This window comes from Mus musculus, chromosome 11 (genome assembly GCF_000001635.26).
Source record: "Mus musculus strain C57BL/6J chromosome 11, GRCm38.p6 C57BL/6J".
NCBI classification, from domain to species: Eukaryota; Metazoa; Chordata; class Mammalia; order Rodentia; family Muridae; genus Mus; species Mus musculus.
Window position 1 is genome coordinate 36,700,257 of NC_000077.6, and position 24,773 is coordinate 36,725,029.

At 39.2% G+C, this 24,773-nt stretch overlaps 1 protein-coding gene and 1 non-coding gene across 16 annotated transcripts in view; one reads left to right on the plus strand and one right to left on the minus strand.

Annotated features, from left to right (window-relative positions):
- The window catches only part of Tenm2 (teneurin transmembrane protein 2), a 1,230,398-nt gene that overhangs the window by 693,601 nt on the left and 512,024 nt on the right, over positions 1 to 24,773 (minus strand). The window lies entirely within an intron of this gene.
- On the plus strand, positions 22,626 to 22,731 carry Gm22127. Its single transcript, XR_003949876.1, has one exon. It is a non-coding gene; the product is annotated as a U6 spliceosomal RNA (small nuclear RNA).

Below are 24,773 nucleotides of genomic sequence, written 5' to 3' on the forward strand. Positions count from 1 at the left end.
ACTGAAGGCAAAACGTTAGGTAGATGTTAATTTAACAGATGTCTAGTTTTGCATCATCAGCCTGAAACGGGCCATTGCTGGCAAGCCTTCCCACCACATCGCAACACAAAATCCTCTCCAATCCACAGGGATCTGCCTTTCACAACCTTCCAAGTGAGCCATTTTTATTCAAAGGAAAATGCCTGAAATTACCCAGGGAAGATGCTAACACCTGGCAATAGTTTTGAAGGCGGAGTCCATGAATGCACGGAGGTATAATGGAAGGAAAGAGAGCTCACAGCAACTTTTCAGCTGAGAGAGAACACAGAAGGAAATGTATTCACAACAAGAAAACAGCTAACACATCACAAAGTTACTGTGTGATGAAACACACCCCCACGCTCACTGGTGGAGGCTTCTGGGCTGTACATAGAGCATCTGTGTCCATCAAATCTAAACTTTAATCTGCCTGAGAAAGGTAAATCAAGGCCCATTTTTTTTCCAGGTACCTTCTCTTCTGTAAGGTCCCATGCAGCCATATCAGGTTGCATCAGCCTAATACTTCAAGGGTTATGCTAATATTTGATTTATTTATAACTGGAGAACAGCCAAATGGGTAACAGTACACTCCTGTCAAAATGTTAGGTTTGGTTAATTAAACATAATTAATTTGGATTTTTATACACATATTCGCAATTTTTTGGACCCCAAAATTTTTTTACAGACCCAACCATGGCTCTGTATTTTTTAGAATGAAGGCACTCACATGAGTCTTGTGTGGTTTCGGTGTGTGGGAACCTAGGAAAGGGAGAGCCCTTCACACAAAACAAAGGATAACAGATTTGGGGGCAGTGACATGGCATCCTCAGCCTTTTCAAGTCAAGGAGGTGTTGCTATTCACCCACTGGTAGGTTCGGTGGGAGGGTCCAAACGTCACTCTCCTGTGATTGGCTGAGTGGAAATAGCATCACAGCATGGTCCTCAGCCCAGCTCTCATTGCATCAGACATTTCTAGAAAATAAAGAGGTATAATAGCAGGGGGTGTGGGGTTTGACAGCAGACTTCTACTCTGAATGGTTAATGACCTATTCTTCAGATCAAAGGCTTCTATGTAGTTCTGTAGGATTATTAATTAGCACTACTTATTTTCATGCACAGCTCATATAATAAAGCATTTTATTCTCAGTAAACCCAAACTTTCATTGTTCCTCCTGTGCAACACCCCAGCTTTCCAACAACTACAAAATGCATGAGCTGCTTCTGGTTGTGTATGAGTGTGTAGTCATTTGATTCAGCAATTTTTATTTTTAGATATTTAAAGTAAATGGCCTATATCTTGTTTTCTGACAGAATTTGGCAAAAGGCCATCTTTAAGGGCTGAGAGAGATTAATGATATTATGGCAACCTTTAGAGAATAAAGCAAAATTGGTCTAGTCTCCAAGCAATTCAACATAAGGATAGTGCATGTGTGTGCGTGTTCCTGTGTGTGCGCACACACACCTGCATGTGCCTCTGTGACATGTAATAAATACCGAGTTGCAGAACACCGTCCCCAGGTGATAACCGTTTTACTTTACAAACATCTCAACCAACCATGGGGAATGTAGAAATTAGCCTTGTGAATTCAAAGATGCAAAGATGCTTATTAGAGAACAAAATTCAAAAGGGAGGCAGACAGTTTACACACTCCTTCTCATGAGAGCAATACCAAGTCAAGGACATGATCTGAAATTGAAAAAATTGGTAGGGAAAAATTTTAAGCTACTGTGGGACTACAAAAAGAATAAAAAAATTCTGTCAACACAAAAGACCCCTTTCTCCCTCTCTGAAATTCTAATCCAGTAATCATGTCTGCCTTCTGAAGCATCTTTCATCTGCCTATCTCAAAGTCCTTTATGGTATTAAACACTCACTGAATCCCTGAGGTGGGTAAAATTATTCTAGTCATTTTACAAATGTATCTAGTCTTTCAACCCTCTTATTCCAAGCAGTGATAAGTCTGGGAATAAAAATATCGAGAATCGATGAATGACCACAGTCCTTATTCCTTTAACCTGCATTGTAATTACTTAGGAGAACAGGCCTTGATTCGCTCTGGGAAAGTGCTGAGATGAATTGAATGTAAGGTTTTGATTTGTTGTAAATGATCTTAATATATGCCAACATGGTTTTGTTCCTATCCTTCCTAACTTGTCCCTTTGTCACTTAAATTGGAAGGATTGAAGAATATGTTGGAAGTATAATAATAATAATAATAATAATAATAATAATGAAAACCAGGAATAATTCAAAGGCAAAGGAAAAATGAGTCTTGGAGCTTATTTTCACATCTTCACATCTTAGAGAAAAGTAGACACTACACTGTTATCCTCGTGACCTTGATGAAGACCTAAGGCCTTTATGATATAGTTAAAGACAAGGTTAAATTATGTAAACACCAAAGTTCTGCTGTGTAGTATATGAATCCAAATTTAGAGCCAAACTAGTTTTATGTTTTGGCATGAATCTGATTTATGATCTAAAAGGAAAAGAATTAAGATAAATATTTCAAAATATTTCTGAAAACTAAAGTGTACTGAGAAGCATTGATGAAGCCAGACAGCTTTTTATTCCCTTGAAGAGAAAACACCCTGCTCATCTTCCAGTGCCAGAGAGATGATGATTTAACAACAACAGCAACACAAACTGTTAGGATGCTTAATCTTGAACTTGACTGGCTTGAGAATCACCTAAGAGATGGCTGAAGCAGCGCTGTGTCTCTAAGAGTGTTTTCAGGCTGGATCATCTGGAGGAAAAGGGAGCTATCCTGAATGTGGGCAGCATCCTTTGAAGACTAAGCAAGGAGGAGACCTGCTGAGCCATGCATAAGCCCTGCTTCCTAACACTTCCCACCTACTAAGAAGTGAGGGATCTCTCTGCCACATGGTTCTGCCTCCACCATTTTCTGCATTCAAGCACACAGAGCCTACCCAGAAGCAACTTTGAAACAAAGAACCAAAAGAAATATTTTCTTCCTTATATTCTTTCTTAATCCAACAGAGGCGATAAATGCAGCTAATATAGGGACAGCCTTCAAGGTTAAGTTCCAGTAAAATGACCCGGGCTCTGAACATCTTGTTAGTTATGGTTGCATCAGATGTGAACACTGTAGCAAGGGAAGATGTAGAACGTTTATATTCACATTATCCAGGAGGCGAGGCCAGTATGATGAGAGAGCTGCTCTTTATGGGGAAGGGGGAGAGAAATATGACCTCAATGAGCCTAAGCTGTATAATCAATCGCACACTGGAGTTGACAGAGAAGTTAGCACAGTCATTGAATGTGAAAATCTCTGCTTTCAAGAGATGGGATGCTAGGTTGTCATTATTCCTACCTTAAAGAGCGCCTCCTCTCTGTTTTAATGTCATTCCTGCCAATGTCTCTCCATAGGACATCTAAATCATTACACTAGGAAATGCAGGCACCCATTCACGACCAATCCTACCTGTATTTTTTTTTCCTGAGGATTACATCTCAAAGAATATTTACCTCCTGTGCAACCTTCTGTCATTTCTGTGTTCCATTCAGCAGTTAGCAAAGGCTTACCATTAGTCATCAGAGGGGAAATCTGAGTTAACCACAGCTCCGACTCCAGTTCTCCAGAAAGTTACCTTTCAAGTCAGAGACCGAGGCTCTGACAACAAGTTCATGGTCTAGGGCTCTTAGGTATATTGTGTCATTTGTGGCAGACACTTCTAAGAAGTGATGACTCACAAGGTGCAGAAATATTTTAAAAGTCAGATATGTAGTTCTGGTAGCTAACACACAAAAAAAGGATGTTAGATGTCTAACCCGACAGCACATGATAGGAGTCGCTTGTTTTTCGGGTGTTCCCTTCTGGGTATCCCAGCATGGCAAGTATGTAAAGACTGGAGGAAAAATAATGGTTCAAATCCATTTTTGCCAAGTTCTAGCCCATTAACTTCGATGTTTAAGTTTCTTTGAGTCTCGTGTTGCCACCTATAACTTGCAGCTGTGTATTTCCTAACAAATGAGAGTGTTCTGAACAATGAATACATTGATTTCTATGTAACAAGCACCACAAACCTTCTTCTATTCTGGCCATTAGTCTACATGGTGATTACAGTCCTCTCCTTTATGGCAGTCTATATTTTTTCTTAACAGTGTTATTTCTATCAGGGGTATAGATAGCTTGTCAAACCTTCTGCACATGGGGATAATTTACTCGTGGAGTATAGAAGCTATCCCTGACCAGAAGTCTCGGCAGTAGATAGAACTGGGATATGTATGCCCAAATCTGGGAGAACAAATGCAGTGTGAGTACAGAGTACTTTAATATGGCCTAGTAAAGGCTCACAAACTTAGGATGTGCCCATGAAATCAGAAAAACATAAATACTATGTGAAAGCACAAATCAGATTTTAGTGTAAATGGCTTCTGTTGATGTCTTTTTATTATATCTGATGGGCAATGCACCATCAAGAAATCATAAGTTCTTGAAGGTGTAGAAATTAACTATGTTGGTTTTCTTCATCTGGAAATGCTAACAACTAAATTCTTCTGAGAAGGTTTCTCTAGTGGGACTGCTCTCCTCCATATCTGACTTTCACACACACACACACACAGGTGCTTTGGTATTTTACTTTAAAGAGACTGGCTGGTCTTTGCTCATAACTCTATGGTTTTAAGGTGGCCATTTAAAAAGATAATCAAACCCCCAGACTGCTTGAATTCAATCTTGGAAACAAAATACATGCCAGTATGTGTTACGCATTAAACTACAGAAATTGTGGTTGGCCTGTCAAAAATAATGTCATGTTTGCTTTAGGATGGCCTATGGAGTGGCATCATGATGGGTTTACTGTGGACATTTACTAAGCTCAATGAGAGTCAGAGCACCTAGCTTCCTTCACCTTTAGTGCAGCACAGCAATAATAGCCAGCTTAGCCGCAGAAATCAATTAGTAGCATTTAGAGAATATTTGCAGTAACTTTCAAAGGGGCGCTGAATAATTGCTATATCATATTATGGAAAGCGGGCTAGGTGTTTAGGGGCTAGTCTATTAAGAAAACTCAACGTTTGTAAAATACCCTGCAATAGGAAGCATGGAGTTATTCGAAGACATGTTAATTTTATCCCCCAACTCCAAACACATCCCTTCACAGGACATTTTACTGCTTGCAATTGTATCTTATATGGCTGTATCTGTTTTCATTTAAACATTTTATGTCTCCCTATAGGACATCAGCTGTATGTGGGCAGGGGTTTGCTTTACTACTGTTGGCGCCCAGTGGCTGTCTTCCCACAGGCACACAGTACACATTTGATGAAAGCATGAATGAAAGACGAATAGATGAATGAAGACACAGCATAGTTATATATAAACTACACGCAGACGAGCCTGAATGTTTTAAAAGCCAAAGCCTCATGACACAAGAGATATAATAGAATAAAAGTGCCCATGATGAGTTCCAGAGCAGATGATGTAAAATCAACCCTCTCCGCAATTGAACCTATACACACCCCACTGTAGCTATCAATATTTCCATGCTATAATATGATATTTTAAATGTACCCCTGGTATTATTATGCTAAATAGCACCATTGATTTCTTTGCAGTTTAATAGGCTGCTCAAATCTGCACAGCTAGGCAAGACATCTTCCTCTGTGGCCTTTCCATCATGATATACGAAGTATCATGTTCTATGCAGACACTTCTCTTCTGGCTCCCATGTCTAGATCACTAAACCAGCAAATATTTATGCTTTATTTCACATGAGAGGGTCAAGTATACACAACCATGGGATGACTTCAGTGGCAAGTTCAGCTTGGTGATGGAGTTATGAAGCTGCGATTGATTGAAAGCTTGGTAGACTTTGCAATTTGAACTCTGTCTATCAAAAGGGGAGGTTGAAGTCCTAATGCCTAGTACCTTATAACGTAAATTCATTTGGAAATAGAGCCCCTATCGACATAGTTATTTCAATTAAAGTAAGATGACAGAGGTGAGGGTGAACCTTTAATCGAGTATGACTGGTGTCATAACACAATGACAGTAGAGGAGGAGAATGCCTCACAGTGACACACAGGTAGGCCATCAAAAGGAATAGATCAGAGGAGTACAATTCCAAGCCGAAAGAATACCAAGGGCGTGGCACCAAAGCACCAGAAGCTAAGATGAGCCCAGAAAGGATTCTCCCTTATAGACTTCAAAGCAAGCATGGTCCTACTGGAATCTTAACTTTGGTCTTCTAGCTTCAAGGATTATGAGAAAATACATTTCTGCATTTTTAATCCCCTCACTCTGTGCTATTTCATCCTGATCACCCTATGAAATTGATGTAATAGAAATTGCACCCCATATAGAAGAGAGAGAAAAAACATATTTTAGGATTATGTTTATTTATCCTGCCAGAAAGTGGTACCAACAATCCAGGAAGTCTTTTCCAATTTGTATGATGATGACACCACGCGGAGCAGAACGTAACCCACCCATTTGTTGCTTCTTAGTAAGCCTGAACTCTTAAGCTAGATAAGAAGCCTATATTCCATTGCACTTTCTGGAGGATACTGTCAGCCAGGCCTCAGGAATTTCTGATTCAGTGATACTAGATGACAACTGAAAAAAAGGTATCTCTGTCTGTCTCCTGAGGATGCTCATCAAGTTGGTCTAGTGACATTACTTTCTGAACTGTTGCACTGAACCAATCAGCCTCCACTGAAGCTCAGAGAGGATTCTAGTCGCCGACTGATCCAAAACCAGGAAAATAACTGCTCTGTTGACCCAGAAGCTTCTGAGTTTGTGAACCATTGGTCCACAGAAAAAAATAACTAAAACTCCAAGTCATGCTGGCCATCTAATCTTCTACTGCAAACATGCTTACATCGACAGGAAGAAAATAAGAATATGACAGCAAGCATCTTAGTTACTAAAGCAAGTTTTTAAAAAAGGGTTGGTTAAGTGGTGATCTTCCCCTCTCTTTCAGCTTCCCTGATACCATGGCCCCAGTCACATTCCCAGATCTGTAGCAGACTCCTTGCTAAAACCATCTTCCCTTCTTGTGCTTCTTGTTCATGGGAACCCACAGGCCACACAGGCCAGGGAAGCAGGTAGAGCAACTTTAGACCTTCACTTATCTCTCAGCTCCTCCACATCTAATCACCTAGTCTCCTCTTCAGTTTTGCAGCAGACCGTCTGCTGAGGCTGACTTCCCCAGCCATCTCCAGTGGATCACACAGATCTTCCTGCTCCAACCTTCCCTTCCACCTTCTCATTGCTTGGTTTCATCTCCAAGATCCAGCAGGCACTCCCTAGGAACCCACAGGCCACTCTTCCCAGGGAAATGAGCAATTAGGCTAACTGCATATCTTCGCCTCTGCCCATTCCTCCAAGACCAGTCACCCCAGTCTAATCCCAGCTTGGTAGCAGAACTTCTGCTGTGCTTCTCCTTGCTCTCTACCCCCATTCTCAGGTGACTTGACAGATCCTGGTGGAAAACTTCAATTTCCTCAGTCCTGTAGACTCCCCTGAGTTCATACTTGTTTCTAAATCTCAGCCACCAATACCCAGAAACACATTTTACCTAGAAACTCCAGTGGCTACACTATTAGAATCCCAGAAGAATTTCCTCCCAGGCAACACACACCTGTCACACTGTCCCAAGAACCAGAGAGGGAAACAAAAACTAAGGAACAAAACACCCACCCAACAAAGACAAGACCAGATATCAGCACCTAGACTTACAATCTTCCCCCAGATGCCTAGACGCCAGCATAAAAGCACAATCAATAACAGCCAGGACAATATGTCTCCACTAGAGCCCAGCAACCCTTACACAGCAGGCCTGAAGCATTGCAACAGAGCTGAAGCACAAGAAATAGACCTTAAAATAGTCTTTATGATTATAATAGAGGTCCTTAGAAAGGAAATGAATAAATCCCTTAAAGATGTCTATGAAAACACAAGCAAACTGTAAAAATGAATAAAACTGTTCAAAACCTGAAAGTGGAAAGACAATCAATAAAGAAAACCCAAACTGAGGAAAATCTAGAAATAATAAAGGATTGAAATGAAATCAGGGAAAAATCACCTATAACGACAGCCTCAAATTATATAAAAGGCCTTGAGTTATGTCTAACCAATCAAGTGAAAGTCCTATATAATAAGAACTTCATCACACTGAAAAAGATATCAGAATGTGGAAAGATTTGCCGTATTAATGGATTGGTAAGATTAACACTGTAAAAATCACCATCTTACTAAAAACTATGTACAGATTTAATAAATTCCAATAAAATTTCAAACCCAACTCTTCACAGATCTTGAAAAAGACTTTTTTAGCTGCATATGTAAACATAAAAAGAAAAACCCATAATATCTAAAACAGTCTTGAATCATAAAATACTTCAGGAGGTATAATCACTCCCAATTTCAAGTTGTAGTTCAGAGCTGTAGTAATAAAAACAGCATGGTATTAGCACACACAAAAAGACATCACAATGAAATCAAATCAAAGACACAGATATGAATCCAAACATCTGTGAACACCCACATTTTAATAAAGAACCCAGAAATACACACCTTTTTTGACAAAGACATAATTTTCAACAAACGGTGCTGGTCAAATTTGAATGGCTACATGTAGAAGAATCCAAACGTATCCACACTTAACACCCTGAACAAAACAATTCTAAATATATCAAAGACCTCATCAGAAGACCTGATACACTGGGGCCTGGAGAGATGGCTCAGAGGTTCAGTGCACTGGCTGCTCTTCCAGAGGTCCTGACTTCAATTCCCAGCACCCACAAGGTAGCTATAATGATCATCTATAATGACATCTGCTGCCCTCTTCTGCCCATACCGGTATACATGCAGACAGAACATTGCATACATAACAAATACACCCTAAACAGTTTTGTTTTTTTAGTTTAACAGACCAGATTCACTGAACCTTATAGAAGAGAACTTGGGGAATAGCATTGAACTCATCGGCATCAGAAAAATATTTCCAAACAGAACATTGCTAGCATAGGCACTAAGCTCAACAATTAATAAACAGAGCTTCAACTGAAAAGAATCTGCAAGGCAAAGAATAGCATCATTCAGACACCATAGCAGTCTATAGAATGGGAAAAGATTCTTTTTACCAACTACACATCCAATTGAGGGCTAGTATGAAAAACATATAAATAACTAAATGAAATAAATTTTAAGAACACAAACAACCCAGTTTACAAAGTGGGTACATATATGTTATATATGTTCATATATGAACCTGGAATATTCAGAAGAGGAAGCTCAAATGGCTGAGGAACACATAAAGAAATGGTTAACATCTTAGCCATCAGAGAAATGCAAATCAAAACTGCGCTGAGATTTCTTCTTACACCTGCCAGAATGACTATGATGACTAGATCAATAACACGTGTGACAGCTCATACTGGTAAGGATGTGGAATAAAGGGAACACTCACTCATGTATTGTAGTGGAAGTATCAACTTGGACAACCTATTAAAATCATGGTAGTGGCTCCTCAGATGAGATTCAATCTAATTCAAATCCAGCCATATGATTTCTGGGCATATACCCGAAGGAAGCACCATCTTCTCACAGAGACACTTGTGCAACCATGTTCATTGCTGCTCTATTTCTAATATCTAAAGATTGGAAACAACCTACATGTTTCTCAACAGAAGACTGGATAAAGAGAATGTAGTACATTTGTATAATGGAGTATTACTCAGATATTTAAAAAAATCATGAAATTCACAAGTAAACAGGTGAAAGTAGAAAAAAAATTACTCTGAGTGAAGTAGCCAAGATCCAGAAAAACAAACATTGTTTATGTATTTGCTAATATGTAGATATTAAGTCAATTAATTGATGACAACCAAGCTGCAATTTACAGAATCACAGAGGACAGGTATAGAGTAAGGGAATGGGGGAGGGGTGGGAAGATATATCTCATTGAGAAAGAAAATAGAAGAGTTATGGATGGATGTGGGGGCCTGGGACAGGAGGATTAAGTGAAGGAGGGGAAGAGGAGAAGGGAACAAGGGAGGTATACAGGGAAAACAGCTAAAATCAAGGGTCATTTGAGGGGTACTATGGAAATCTAATAGAGTAGAAGTTTCCTAAAACAATTTACATATCAAGGTCATCTAAATGGAATCTCCAAGTAATGAGGGAGACAGAGCCCTAACTGGCCATCTTCTGTCACCAAGTGAAGCTTCCATTGCTGCTTCATTTTTTTTTTTTTTTTTTTTTTACATCTAATTGAGTTGATGGTCAAAGGTGTTCTTTGGAAATCCCTAAAGAACTCAGGATGTTGTGAAGACTTTTTGTAGGTTGCTTTCTATAAACAGATGCCAAGGTCCCACTGTTGAAGACGGCCAAGGTGGTGCCTACATAGAGCCTTCACTTCTACATTGTAGTGTGTTTGGTAAAGGAAGGTACTCTGCATGCTACCAAAAGAGAAACCTAAATGTCAAACCAGTCACAAACCTTTTAATTTAAAATTGTGTCTTGCTTGAAATAAATTCTAGGGCAATGGTAGCTCAAAGCCTGTGGGAGCAACCAATGAATATTGGATTAGCTTAAGGCTCACTCCACAAGATGGAATTCGTACCAGAAACTGCTTGAGTGACCAGGAACCTGAGACTAGATAGCACAGGGACCTAGGGGAAAAAAAAAACACCCAATACTACTATTCACATTAAAGGAGCTTCCTGGGAACATGTACAGAGACCCACAGCTAGACAGGTATTATGCAGAGACTGAGAGACCTTGGAACACTGAGATGTCTTCCAAAGGGAGAAGAGACAGAAATTGTGTAAAAGCCAAAGGAGGATACCAAGAAAACAAGGTCCTCTAAATCAACCTTATCAAAGCTTATATGAACTCACAGAGACTGAAACATGGCCTACAGGGGTGTATAGCTGGTCAACTGCACATATATTATGGCTTCCAGTTTAGTGTTTCTATTCTATTCCTGAGTGTAAAAAACAAGTGTATCTCTTATTCTTGTGCTTTCTCTTGGACTCTTTTCCTTCTACGTGTTTATTGTTCAATTCCAACCTGTTCATTTTTCTTGTATCATATTATATTAGTCTATACTATACTATGCATCACATCATATCATATTATTATCCCTTAGAAACCTGTTAGTATTCTAATGAGATACAAAAATATCTGGTTAGGAGGAGAAATGGGAAGGAAGTGGGAGGAATAGATATAGGGAAGATTGTAAACAAAACATATTGTGTAAGAAAAGAATCTATTTGCAATAAAAATACTATATATTCAAAGGGGAAAAAGAAGTCAAAAGAAGAGAAAGAAAGGTTTTACTGTGCTCATCATCATGGTAGAGAATTCAAGACAAGCAAAAGATGAAGCAGAAAGGATCCTGAATCAGGAAAAAAAGGAACTCTCTCTCTCTCTCTCTCTCTCTCTCTCTCTCTCTCTATATATATATATATATATATATATATATAATTTTTTTTTTGCTCACTTTCTTATCTCCTTTAGATTTAGTCCAGGACCCAAGCCCACAGGAAGAGTATAGACAACCATACTTCCTTTCTTATGCAACTATATCAAGGGGATACTAGCTGGGCATGGCAAAAGGCTAATCTATTCTACATGGTCCCATAGAAATGTGCCCTAGGTCTATTTTCTGGGTGATTTTGAACCCTGTCAAGTTGACAATTATTACAAAAAGCACAGAGGGGACAAATATAAAGTCCTTATTTGGCTGGGCGGTGTGGTAGCAACAGTCATGATATTATCACATAGGCTTTAAAGTTTTTAGAAACATGTGACATTGTAGCATAAGCAACCCATTTTCTCATTTGACAATGGCCCCAAGATCTTTCTTAAACTTTTAGGTTTCTACAAATCATTTGGAAAATACAGCAGCATTTAAAGCCAGTCGGAAGCAGATAATCAGCTGTATTTTCTCTACTAAGAGCCCTGTTCCTGGTGGTTCTACAGATCAAACAGACCATGTGAAGTTCTAACAGTAAACTCCAGGACAGATTATGTTTATACACCCATGTGCTCCAATGCAGAGATGCTCTGAAATAGATGCAGTGGCATCCTCTACTTGAGTAGCGGGATCCTTTCTCTTCAATATGCAGAACATTTCAGGTGACTGGCATCCTGTATTTGTAGTTATAGTCAAGATCTCACTTCTTTCTCATAGGGATTTTTCCAACATGGTGGGAACTCCCATCCCCTGGTGAGAGATGGTGAGAGAGGTAAGGAATGCTGGCTTGCTCCATGGATTGACAGCACATCCTTCCATCTGCTTCAAGGTCAGTCTCCACTTACAGCTTCCCTAAATACAACTTGCCTACATCCCTGATTAGTTCCAGGCTGAGTGGGCATACTAAATACACGGAGTGGCCAGTGACTAACAAGGGCTTTTCTGTCCTCCCCGTAAGCATCACCCAGCACAAGGATTACTTACAGTTGAGGGAGTGTGACCACACACTCCTGCGACTATGATGCCACTTCTCCTGACTTTCATTTCAGGCATGCAAAATCAATAGCATTTAAAAATATTTCCCTAATGCTCATTGTTTCACAGAAAAATATATTAATTCTGCTTGCAGCCATCAGAGGAATTAAATGGAGAACATTAGGTCTTCCATTAAAAGCCTTAGTTTCAATCTCTTTAATACTTTGCAGTGTTTGTTTCCCAAGAACCTATAATACAATTTGAATTATGAGCAAATTTCAATGTGGATATACAGACTCTATGGGCCAAGTCTACTATTTACATCACCGACATTTGGGGTGTGTGTGTGTGCTTGTACACGTTGCTTTTAGTTTTTTATTAAAACTCCACGTTTCTCTTAAACAAGGAGTTTGTTTTAGCTTACAGAGGAAAATTTGAAGTTTACAATTCGCTCCAACTTACTCCTTGAAGAATAAATACCTCATCCTCTAATTGTTTTTAACTTATAAGAAATAAGCTCCCTGTGGGATTTAATGAGTTGCCCACCACTGACTCCACAGGATACAGTCAACAAATTTAATATGTATATACTTAATGATAGATCTGACAGCTGTGAATTGTAAATAGAAATTTGGTATAACAGAGATTTTTACAAGAGAGAAGAAGAATAACATTTTTGGAATTTCCATTAGCAATAATTTTCTCTGACTCCTTTTTTTTATTCTCATTTTATTATGAGAAGATATGCTTTGGGGCACTTGGGGGACAAGACAAAGATGAAGTATGATACTAAAAGGACAAAAATTCTCTATTGAGATGATTTTATTTTAGTATCATTGATCTTGTTGTCCATCTAATTGATGAAATGTGTGGAAACTACTACTCTTCCCAGTTGGGAGCCACTCAGTCCACCACCTAGAAAACTCTGGGAGGAAGGAGGAAGGGGGAATTGCACACACACAAAGGCAGCTATCTTTGTTTTGCATCTAGGAAAAGATAAGACCAGCAACCCAGTGAGTCATGCATCAGATGATGGACTTTCTGTAAGTAATTTGATTCATTACTAAAGACCTCAGTTTGTATATACTTCTGAAGAGATTCATAATTCCTCTATGATAAGTGGAAGCTAGGAAATGTCAAGGTACTGTCCAGAGTCACACGGGCAACAAATTAAAGAACTGATCACTTGACTCCAACAGCTACCCTGGTGTATGAAGATATTTTACTTTCTTTTAGGAATGGGCATATTGTTCCCACAAAGGACCACTGTAGGCAACAAGGAACATAGGCTCTCGGTAAGCTCTGCTCAGCTCTGCCATTGGACCATGTGAGTGCAGCCTCACAAAGAACTTAACAAGTGAGCTGGGCTGGATGCAAATCCAACTTACTTTTTTTGGACAATAAAACCTGAATTTAATTGAATTTTCATGTGCTGTATTTATTCTCCTCCCTGACCATTTAAGAATGAAAATAATGTTTGGAATCTCTAGCTATATAACAACAAACAGTACACATGGCCAAAAGGAAACTCACAAATCTGCCCTGGAAGTCCTGGCACTGGAATCATTGTTAATTCCTTAAGTGTTTGGAGGGCACAAGTTAACTTTATAAGCAAACAGTCCTGGGAGGCTCTCCCACAATGCCTACAATGGAGCATGTTCCTGCCTAAGGTCTAGGGACTTAACTGAACAGGTAGCTTTACCTGCATCATCTTGATAACTTTGCATTCCTTGCTGCCTTTTGTTCTGGAGACCAAATTTCCTCCATTGCTGTAATTTAATGTTTTTTCAAAGAAAAAAAATAAAAGTTGTATCACTTAAAGTTACTGTACCTTAACAAATGCACCGGAAGTGGCAGTGCTTTTGCATGCATGGAAGCTCAAAGCCTCAGCAACTCCCATGAGCGATTAATCTTCTAACACTAATTAGATATTTGCTAATTAGCGTCTGATGTGTGAAATGAAAAAACATTTTGAAGCTGAAATGAATAGGGTCTAGAAAGATAGGGCTATATTCCAGTTCCCCCTTTTCCATATTATTATCATATTTCATAAATATTAATAAGATCACATGACGCCAGCCGCTCTATAAAATTATCTCTCTGAATGAAGGCTTTTGTTCACTATAATAGGGATGTGTCAATATTTTGCATATGGAAGAAAGCACTCGATGAAGGAAAACATTTTTTCCTTCAATGTTAAAGAGATGTCATGTTTCACGAATCACTTTTATGGTTGATCATCCACTCCTACTTTTTTAACTTGGGCCTCTTCTTCCCATAAAAATGGGAAGAAAATCTTTCTTCAAACCACTGCCCTTCTCCTTCCATACACTTTAATCCTGCCTTGGTTTAAAGAAACCTTAACAGAACGGAAAATATTTTTAACCTGTGCTTCTGCGTTGGGAAAAGCAGAAGTCATTGTAGAATGGTCGATATCAATGAGATATGTATAAAAGAAAGACATTTGAGTTTCATTTATCGTGTGCAGGAGGACAATCCTAAAAAATAACTCTATATGCCACGTTTAAAACACACACACACACACACACACACACACACACACACACGCACACATGCACAGAGAACTAGATAGAGATTTCAGTGCTTTCTTCTCATGTGCAGGCTATAATATTCAAGTCATAAATATTAAGCCATGTTGTATCCTCTAAATGTAACATTTTGATTTGGAATATAGCTCAAGTGAAAGTCTATATTAAACATTCCTGGTTCTTTCTCAAAAAAAAAGGAGATCTATAATAATAACCTATTTCAGTCAGTGTGAGATTTATTTTTTTTTCAAAAAGCAACTCACCTGTGAATGCTGGTCATATCACAAATTATATCTAATTACAGCATTGATACAGTAATTTGCAATGATAGCTAAGCTCAAGTTGACAAAGGTGACATTGGAACATAATGACGATGAGATTATCATTCTCTTAGGCTGACATTTTGTGATTATAATAATGCTGATCGAGATTATTAACACCATAATGAAAGCAAAGTCCCAAACTCTACAGAAAAGAGATCACAGTAAGATGAACAGAGTGAGTCAGAACTGAATTCCCATTTTCTCTCTTGCATCGGTATGATTTTTCTTCTAGTACAAAATGAGGCACACTCCTTAGTCCCAGAGACTCATGGAAACTGCAATTGACAGACAGCCTACTCTATCCACAAACACAACTCTCTGCTTTTCAAAGCTGGAAATAGAGGATAAGGTCATCGATGCCAATTTATCCATTTGCACTGGGGATTGTTTTCTGATTGGCGTTGAGGTTGATGGTCAGTTCCCCTGTGCAATACCCCAGTGTGCTATCTGTTTTGGGGGCTGCCAGGATGCTCGGCTTGAAATCAGTGGCGCTCCCAAAGCTCTCCACTGTTCTAGACACCAAGCGAATGGGAATAGTCTGGCAGACATTGCCGTTTCACTTATCGTTAAGTGAGAATAAAACCAGACAGCTTTTAATTACCAACAACAGAGAAATGAGTCAAGGGGAATCATACTCAATCAAGACATCACTAGTCAATCCAGCAGGCTGCCTGGCTAAACTTGGGAAATGAACCATGTTCTCTACTCCGCTCAGATGAGATTATTTAAATGGTATCAGGTTCAAAGTATCTGATGAGACTTGTAACTCCAGCTGAATTCAGAATCTAATTTCAAACAGTGACACTAAGTATGTCTCAATTATTTGAAATCGCCTTCTCAACTACACATATAATTTTAAATTTGGTTTTCATCAATCCATGGAGTTTGGGGTCTTAAATTATCATCATTGATTTATAGATACTCACCTGGAAGCAGTTGGAAAAAAAAAAGGCTCTGGGTAGGTCAGGCACAATTGTCCCATTTTGTCAATGCAGCAAGATATGAAGTGACAGGTTTGGACTATAATTTCTGCCACCTAATTGGAAGTTTCCCATTATCCGACACTGTCCCACATTCAGAAATATTTGAAAAGATTCCTTCATTCCTTAAAGTGGAAGATGACTGCTTGTTTTACAGTTCAGTCAAGTCTTAAGGCTTCCTGATCGACCCTTTTTGTCTTCAAGCCATGTACTTCAAGGTATGTGACAACGGGAATGACCCAGTGTCCTCAATATCTGATTCTTCAATAAATCCTTCATTTCATTTGCAATTTTGATCCCTCCACAGTCAAAAGTGATGATACCTATCTAGGACATAATATTGCCTACCCCCCAGAAGAAACTATAACTTTATTCTCTGCAAAGGAGAATAGAAAGTACCTTGTCACTGTATCCACAGTTAATATAAGAAATAGAAAGTCATACTCTTGTTCTGGAGATAAAGTCCAGCATTAATGGGCTGGCAGATTTCATGGGTGATGAAGCCCTCATTCCCTGCTTCTAGCATGGTGCCTTTTTGCTATGTCTGTTGAATCAGATAAACACTGGGCATTCACATGGCAGAAGGCAGCAGGACAAAAGGATCTAAGTTGGTTCTTCTAAAAGGCACTAATCCACTGATGGGGGACAGCACAGATGAGAGTCACTCCCAGGAAGATCCATCTCTTAATACCACCATATGGCATTTAGGTTTCAACAGGAATTTTAAGGAGGATACATCTAAATCCAAACATGGCTTTAGTGAGCATCCTAAGTGAGCATCCATATGTTCTGTACTTCCTCCGGACACTCTTTTTTTTCCCATGCCTTTGCCTTTTCAGTGTTGGAGTTTCCTTTCAGTCTCACTACCATTTTGTTAGCTTTATCGTATATTTTTTTTCTCAGCTTCTAATTTCTCCAAGGCCCTGACACTTATGTAACTTTTTACTTTTGAGGTACAGAAGAAGAGAAAGTCAACGTTTACTGACTGTGCTTGAGCCATCAAGTGGCTTGGATATCATATTACCAGATGTTCCAGACTCCTAATGCTCAAGACTCCAAGTAACAGACCTGGTTCTTCTTATTGGGGCTCTATAGATAGACACAACTAGAGAAGGGGAATGGAAATTTGTTTGAGCTTGGAGTTTCGCACATTGTAGATCTTTGTAAATTAAAAACAAGAGAGTTATTTTTGGGGAAGGGGTAATTTCATTTAATATAAAATTGTTGAATGTACAATATGTTATTACTTGTCAAACATTCAAGAAAGAAGGAATCACATACTAAGGGGAAAAGAATTAACCTAAACTTAGAGAAAATTGTTATATTATATCTTGTTTTGGACTTCCCATGTTCTACCGAAGACACAGATAACATCAGGGAGAGGGACTCAAGAGCAACAGAGAAACAAATTGAGCGAATAGAAAGGAAGTAGAAATATCCTTAGCTAGCTGGAATTAACCACTCTCTTCCATTATGTACACCAAAGTAGTCAAGAGAAAAAAAAATTCTGTCATGTGACTCTATTGCTCAAATTCCCTTCCATTATTTCTTACTAAAAGTTAGTAAGTTTCAGGTTGCTTTCTTGACCTATAACAGAGTGATCCCAGATAACCACAATATAAGTTAAAGATTCAAACAAACAATCAATTTTTGGGAGACATACTTACAATAAAAACAAAATAAAATCAAAATTGAACAAAACAGAAAAAAACCACAACTTGCTGTTTATATGAACATCAAGTGAAGCTGGGCACCCTGCATTTTACTTGCTAATTCTATAAATTCAATCACATCTCTAACCCAGCTCCCATGTCCTTTTGATGTTTCATGTTTATGAATTTTTCTAAAGTGGTTTTCAGGTTCTTTGAAACATAGAAGGAGATGTGTTCTTGTTCCCACACCTGGCTCACCATGCCTCTCTTCCCTGGAATGCTCCTCTTATTTTTCTCTCCCTACTCAGCTAAGCACTACTCCACAGTCTGGCAAAGAGTAGTCTTAGTCCCGGAGTCCTTATTGCTTTGAGACATCTCCACTATTCTCATTTGACATTTGACAAATAACCATTACTTTTTTTCTCTAAACATTTTGACAGCAATGGCAGAGTAGCATCTTTAGGTTATCTAGCAATTATCTCTGCTCGACCACTCACTCATGCTCCATTTATGTCTTCTAGACACACCTGTTGATTCTGCAAGGCATGCTTCTTCCAGTCTCTGGGTGGTTAGTTCCTTGTCTGAGACCATTAGTGTAGCAAGTGAGAGAATCAGAGTTTGAGAAATTGTTAAGTACCACTTTAAATGTGGTACACAGTGGCACATGCCTGTAATTCTAGCATTTGGAGGTAGAAAATCAGGAGTTCTAGTGCCAGTCTCAAACATACAGTGAGTTTGAAACTAGAGTGAGCTATATGAGATCTTTTTTTGTTGTTGTTGTTGTTGTTGTTTTTTTAAACAAACAAAAAACCTGAACAACAACCCAAACACAAGCCAACTAACCATCACTAGCAACAACTTAGATTCTGATGCTATATTGTTGATTTTTCTCAGTTTCCTACCAGTGTGTGTGTGTGTGTGTGTGTGTGAGAGAGAGAGAGAGAGAGAGAGAGAGACATCAGTTCTTTCTTCCATTTCCTTGAGCTCTACCCCACCTCTGCTGACCAAGCACAACTACCTGTTCAGTTTCTCTACACATAGCATTTGAAGCATCTGCTACATGCACAGATCTTGAGCTTGTCAAAGATACCTTCTTAAGACTTTGAACCCAGTCCCTCCAAATTCAGCAACAACTGCTGCAAAGTATATTGTATTGTTTGTTTTCTTTTTAAGTTGTTAATTTCCTGATTCCAACCTTTCATTTTCACTAATTCTAGGCCTTTTCTCTAAGCATTAGCTTTAAATATTCCAGTTTTGTATTTACTTGTCTTTTCCAATGGGTCTATCTACTTTTATGTTCAGTAGTTAAGGTACTTCAAGCTATTATCCAAGCCTACCATTTCATAATTAGCATTTCCTAATTCTCATCAAAAATCGCTAGATTTTAGGTATAGGTTGAAGACCTCAGAATTGATCATGAATAATTGCTCCACATTCATTTTACTGAATACACATCTTCCTACTAGACAGTCTATGAATGCTAAAGGCCCAGCTACATATTATATCATCCAGACTAGATTATCTACTATTTTTCAGGATACTTTATAGATGTGTATAAGTGTATCATATTGTGTAGTGTGTGTGTGTGTGTGTGTGTGTAATATAGCGTTGGATGCACTAATATGACATGAAACAAGTTTTGTGGTCTGACACTCATAGGTAAATTACTCAACATTTTAAATATTCAGTATCTTATCTTAAAAGTAGGAAAATACTAACTCCCAACTTATGGCATAACCACAAGATGAATAGAACCATATAGACCAATCTAGGCAGTTGTGTGGTTATAATTGAAGAAAACTTAAAAGTAAAGGAGCAATGGAGAAAATTGATTATTCCCTAGTAGATATCAGGTTCAAATAGCTCCCCCTTTTTTAAACTTTTTTTTGTAATTTTTTATTAGATATTTTCTTTATTTACATTTCAAATAAACTAGATTTCCTAGTTTCCCCTCTGAAAATCCCCTATCTCCTTCCCCCTCCCCCTGCTCCCTAACCTATGCTCTCCCATTCCTGGTCCTGGCATTCCCCTACACTGGGGCATAGAGCCTTCACAGGACCAAGGGCCTCTTCTTCCATTGATGACCGACTAGACCATCCTCTGCTACAAATATAGCTAGAATCACAGGTTCCACCATGTGTTTTGTTTGGTGGTATAGTTCCAAGGAGCTCTGAGGGTACTGGTTAGTTCATATTGATGTTCCTTCAATGGGGCTTCAGTCCCCTTCAGCTCCCTGGGCATTTCTCTGGCTCCTTCACTGGGGACCTTGTGCTCCGTCCAATGGATGACTGTGAACATCCACTTCTGTATTTGCAAGGCACTGGCAGAGCCTCGCAGGAGACAGCTATATCAGGCTCCTGTCAGCAGGCTCTTGTTGGCATCTGCCTAGTGTCTGGGTTTGGTGGTTGTTTATGGGGTGGATCCCCAAGTGGGGCAGTCTCTGGATGGTTGTTCCTTCAGGCTCTGCTCTGAACTTTGTCTCTAACTCCATCCATGGGTATGGTTATCAAATAGCTTCTTAATTAGGGTTGGCACCTTGTTTCTATCCCTACTACCAGCGTTATGACCTTATCTGTCTTGAATCTATGCAAGTCTTTTCTATGCTTCCAGGGTCTCTGTGAGCTCCTATGTGCATAAGATCTGTGGATAAGTGAGAAACACTCTTTCTCCACTATTTAGAATGTAACATAATCTAACTTATAGTATACGTGAGCTTGTTAGCTGTATAGTAGTGTTTATTAATGTTCAAGTGCAAAGAGAAACATGAGTTCTAATGGCTAGCACAATGTCTGTGGTAAATAAAATGTAATATATTTTAACATTGTTCAGTGGATCTAACACACACGCACACACACACATTTGAGAGTTGTTGCATATGGCAGTTAGTTTGATTTGAGCCATTTCACAGTATTCACACATCTTGAAATACCATATTGCGTACTGTAAATACATCTGATTTTTATTTGTTAATTATACATTAATAAAGCTGAGGGAATAAAATAAAATTTAAAGCGATAACATAAATTGATCATATATTCACACACACAAAATTAAAGGAGACTGTGGCTCTTAGAAACAACTTTAAGAAAGACATAGTCTTAGGATGTGTGATCATAAAGAGATACACAAAATGTGTGTGTGTGTGTGTGTGTGTGTGTGTGTGTGTGTGTGTGCTGGTTTCTGGAGTACTAGGGATAGAACCTATGGCCTAACCAACACTAGGCAAGCACTCTACTAATGAGTTCTAACTGAACCTGATATATATATTCTAGTAGAAAAAGTCACAGCCATCCAGAACTCTCTGAGAAGGAAAGGGGAAAAAGAAGTATATAATCCCCTCAGAAATATAGGAAGACACTGTCTCAGTTGCTTCGAATGTTTAACAAGATTTGTAAACAGAATATTAGATGTCCTGTGATGCCCTGGTGTCATTTATTTGAAGGCAGTAAGTGAAACCTCTTTAGGTGCCTGTGCAGCTCACAGTCATGGACTTGTATATTGCTGTTTCCCTCTCGCTCGAGCTGTGTACCCTCTTCAGTCTCCTCCACTCCGACGGAGGAGTTAATGCAGTTAGATTGCTCGTGGGCTTCTAGCGGGACCACTTCAAATGATATTACTTCCATTTGCGACGTGCATCACCAGCAGCGCTCACATTTGAAGGGAACAGTAAACAGACATCTAAGTCGGCTTGCTGGAAGAGAAGCCCCGCTTCCCACTGAAAAGGAAGCCAGCGACAGGGCTATGAATTTGTCAATTTCGTAAACAGCGAGGCTGTATCACTCTGGACCACACCTGATTGAGGCTCTGGAGAGGCCCAAGATTGCTGTGAGCTCGCAGGATGTGGAGGGACCTCCTTCAAGGATCAGAAGTCAATTTTGACGGTAAGGGATCGATGTAGTGAGACTGAATGCTTTAATCAGGGCTTTCTGCTGATAACTATCATTTCTCGAGGAATTCCACTCCGTGCCAAAAAGAAGGACCAGGCAAGGATCTACCTACCACATAGAGGTCCTTGAAGATTAAATGACACTGTGGCTAAAAGATAGAGAACGAAGGAAAGGATGCCTGCTTTTATTCACATAACTCATAGTTTTATGTTATTCGCAGGCAACTTCTTGGGTAGTCTTTCCAGAAGGTTTTGTTCCTTACGTTAAAAGAATATACAGCAGCAGCCTTCCCAATCTCTATGAGCAACTTGTTTTTAAAAGAAAATTTCTAATCTGCCTCAGACATTGCAATACAATGCAAACAGTTATATAAATGGCATTCGTTGTGCTAATATAGAATTCTCTGGAATGGTCCCAGATTTTTGCGTTGCTCTGTGTAACTCAGTGTGGACATGAAGGCTAGCCATCAAACTGTGTATCCTTGCTTGGGACACATTCTGCAGTATACACTGTAGAGGGCATTTGAATGAAAATGCACCCTCATAGGATCACAGGGAGTGGCATTATCGGAAAGGGTGAAACCAAGTGGTCTCTCAGTAGAGTAGATGTGGCCTTCTTGATGGAAGTGGGTCACTGGAGTGAGACTTCGGGGCTTCAGAAGCCCCAGCCAGGCCTAGTATCTCTCTCTTACTGCTGCCTGCAGATCCAGATATACAACTCTCAAGCCACTAAACCTCTGAGCTGCAAGCCAGCCCCAATTCCGTACTTTCCCTTATAAGAGTTGCAGTATGTGCTCCCTTCGGCAGCACATATACTAAATTGGAACAATACAGAGAAGATTAGCATGGCTCCCGCGCAAGGATGATACACAAATTCCTGAAGCATTCCAATTTTTTAAAAAAGAGCTGCAGTAGACATGGTGTATATCTCTTCATGGCACTAGGTCACCAAGACAACCATATTTTAATTGGCTTAATTTTGGAGGAGTAACTATGCCATTGCTTTCTTTGCTTCATCATCTTGGTTTGTGATCATCAGAGAATCTACAAGGGCTGGACAGCATTACTGAATACTGAAGTCTCTGTCAGCCCTTAACTACCAGCTCAAGAGGTACATTCAAGTTGGAAGGAATGAAGAGACAGTATTATAGAAATTGGGAATTATAGAATTTGGGAATTTTGGGAGAAAGTAAGAAAGAGGTGTGTATGTGCGTGTGTATGTGTGTGTATGTTAGTGTGTGTATGTGTGAGTGTGCATGCATGTGTGTACAGACATGTGCACACATAGGCATTCACATTGGCTTGGTGCTCACCTATGTGTACATTTGTTTATAGGTTCACAGGACTATGCATGTGGGTGGGATACAGAGGCCAAAGGGGGAAAGCTATCATTCTCCACCTTACCGCTTCAGACAGGTCACTCACTAGAACTGGAACCCACTAATTTTGGGTCTTTTGCCTAGAATGGCAGCTAGCACACTTCTGAATCCTCTTTTCATCATTCGCTGACAGCACTGGGATCACATGTGTGCGCAGCTTTCTAAGCTGGTGCTGAAGAGCTTAACCTGCATCCTCAACCTTGTGCAACAAGCACTGTTTCTCCCTGGTCCATCCTCCAGCCCCACAATTTAAAAACATGGCAACTGTACTTCTACACATCCCTTTACACATTACTCATTTGTTTCTGTACTCACCAGCAGAAACCAAGAGCCTACTTGTGTGCACACATAAATGCACCACTTTCAAGATACATGGGCTCTCATCCACTCACCCTTTATCTCAGCTCCGCCCCTTTGATTGACTCCATGTAAGATACAATCTGGGCATCTCTAGGAGATCAAGGCATCTTTTATATTCAGAAAGTGAACCTATTACGTGACAATCTAGAAGAGATGAAGCTAAGCCAAGAAGGCCAGGAACTCAGTCCTTTGTACAGTAATATTGCTTGGGATGTAAGGGTCCTCAAATAACCCTAAAGACTGTGCCTCATTCCCCTTAAATATAAGTAGGTAAAGAATCACAGGAGACTGTCTCATCAGGTAATGGGCCTGCCACGGACCAGAAAATGCCTTCTGTCTTATTGGCATTGTCTCATCCTAAGGCTCCAACTTAAAGAATTGAAAAATATATCCTTCATTAACTCACTCAGTAACTAAAAACTGAAATATATAGGATAATATGAAGCAAGAAGATGTCACCAGATGAGAGGAGAGTAGCCTAGCATGAACAGTATAATGGTCATTATTATCCTTAGATTCGTTTCTAAAGGGGATTAGATAAGAAATTGTTCTTTTTTTAAAATGGTTTTGTAATTATCACATTACCATATCATTCCCCCTTCCCCTCCCCCCTCCTCTCTCCAGCCCATATAGCCCATTGTGTTCCTAAAATGATGCCTTTTAATTTTACATATATACATGTATGTGGACATATATGCAAATGGGTATATAACATATAAATATATATTCTTAGACAAGTAAACCCATCTTGTTCAGTCTGAACATTGTTGCATATATTCTTTCTTAAAATATTTCTATTGACGTTCTCTGAATAAATAAGTAAATTTTAAATAAATGAAATTTTCAGAAAAATAATATAGAGTTAAAAAATCCTTAACTCATTTCTCAGTTACAAAGGATTGTCAACAGGTAGCTAGAGTGTTCTTTAAAAAAAAATTTTATTTATTTATTTTATGGAAGTATAGTGTCACTGTCTTTAGACACACCAGAAGAGGGTGTCAGATTCCATTACAGATGGTTGTGAGCCACCATGTGGTTGCTGGGAATTGAACTCAGGACCTCTTGAAGAGCAGCCAGTGTTCTTAACCGCTGAGCCATCTCTCCAGCCAGAGTGTTCTTAATCCACTCATAGTCAGGAGGGGCAATGGTGCGATGAGCTTGTGAGAAACCATCCCATGATTTGAACAGAGATTGACTTTA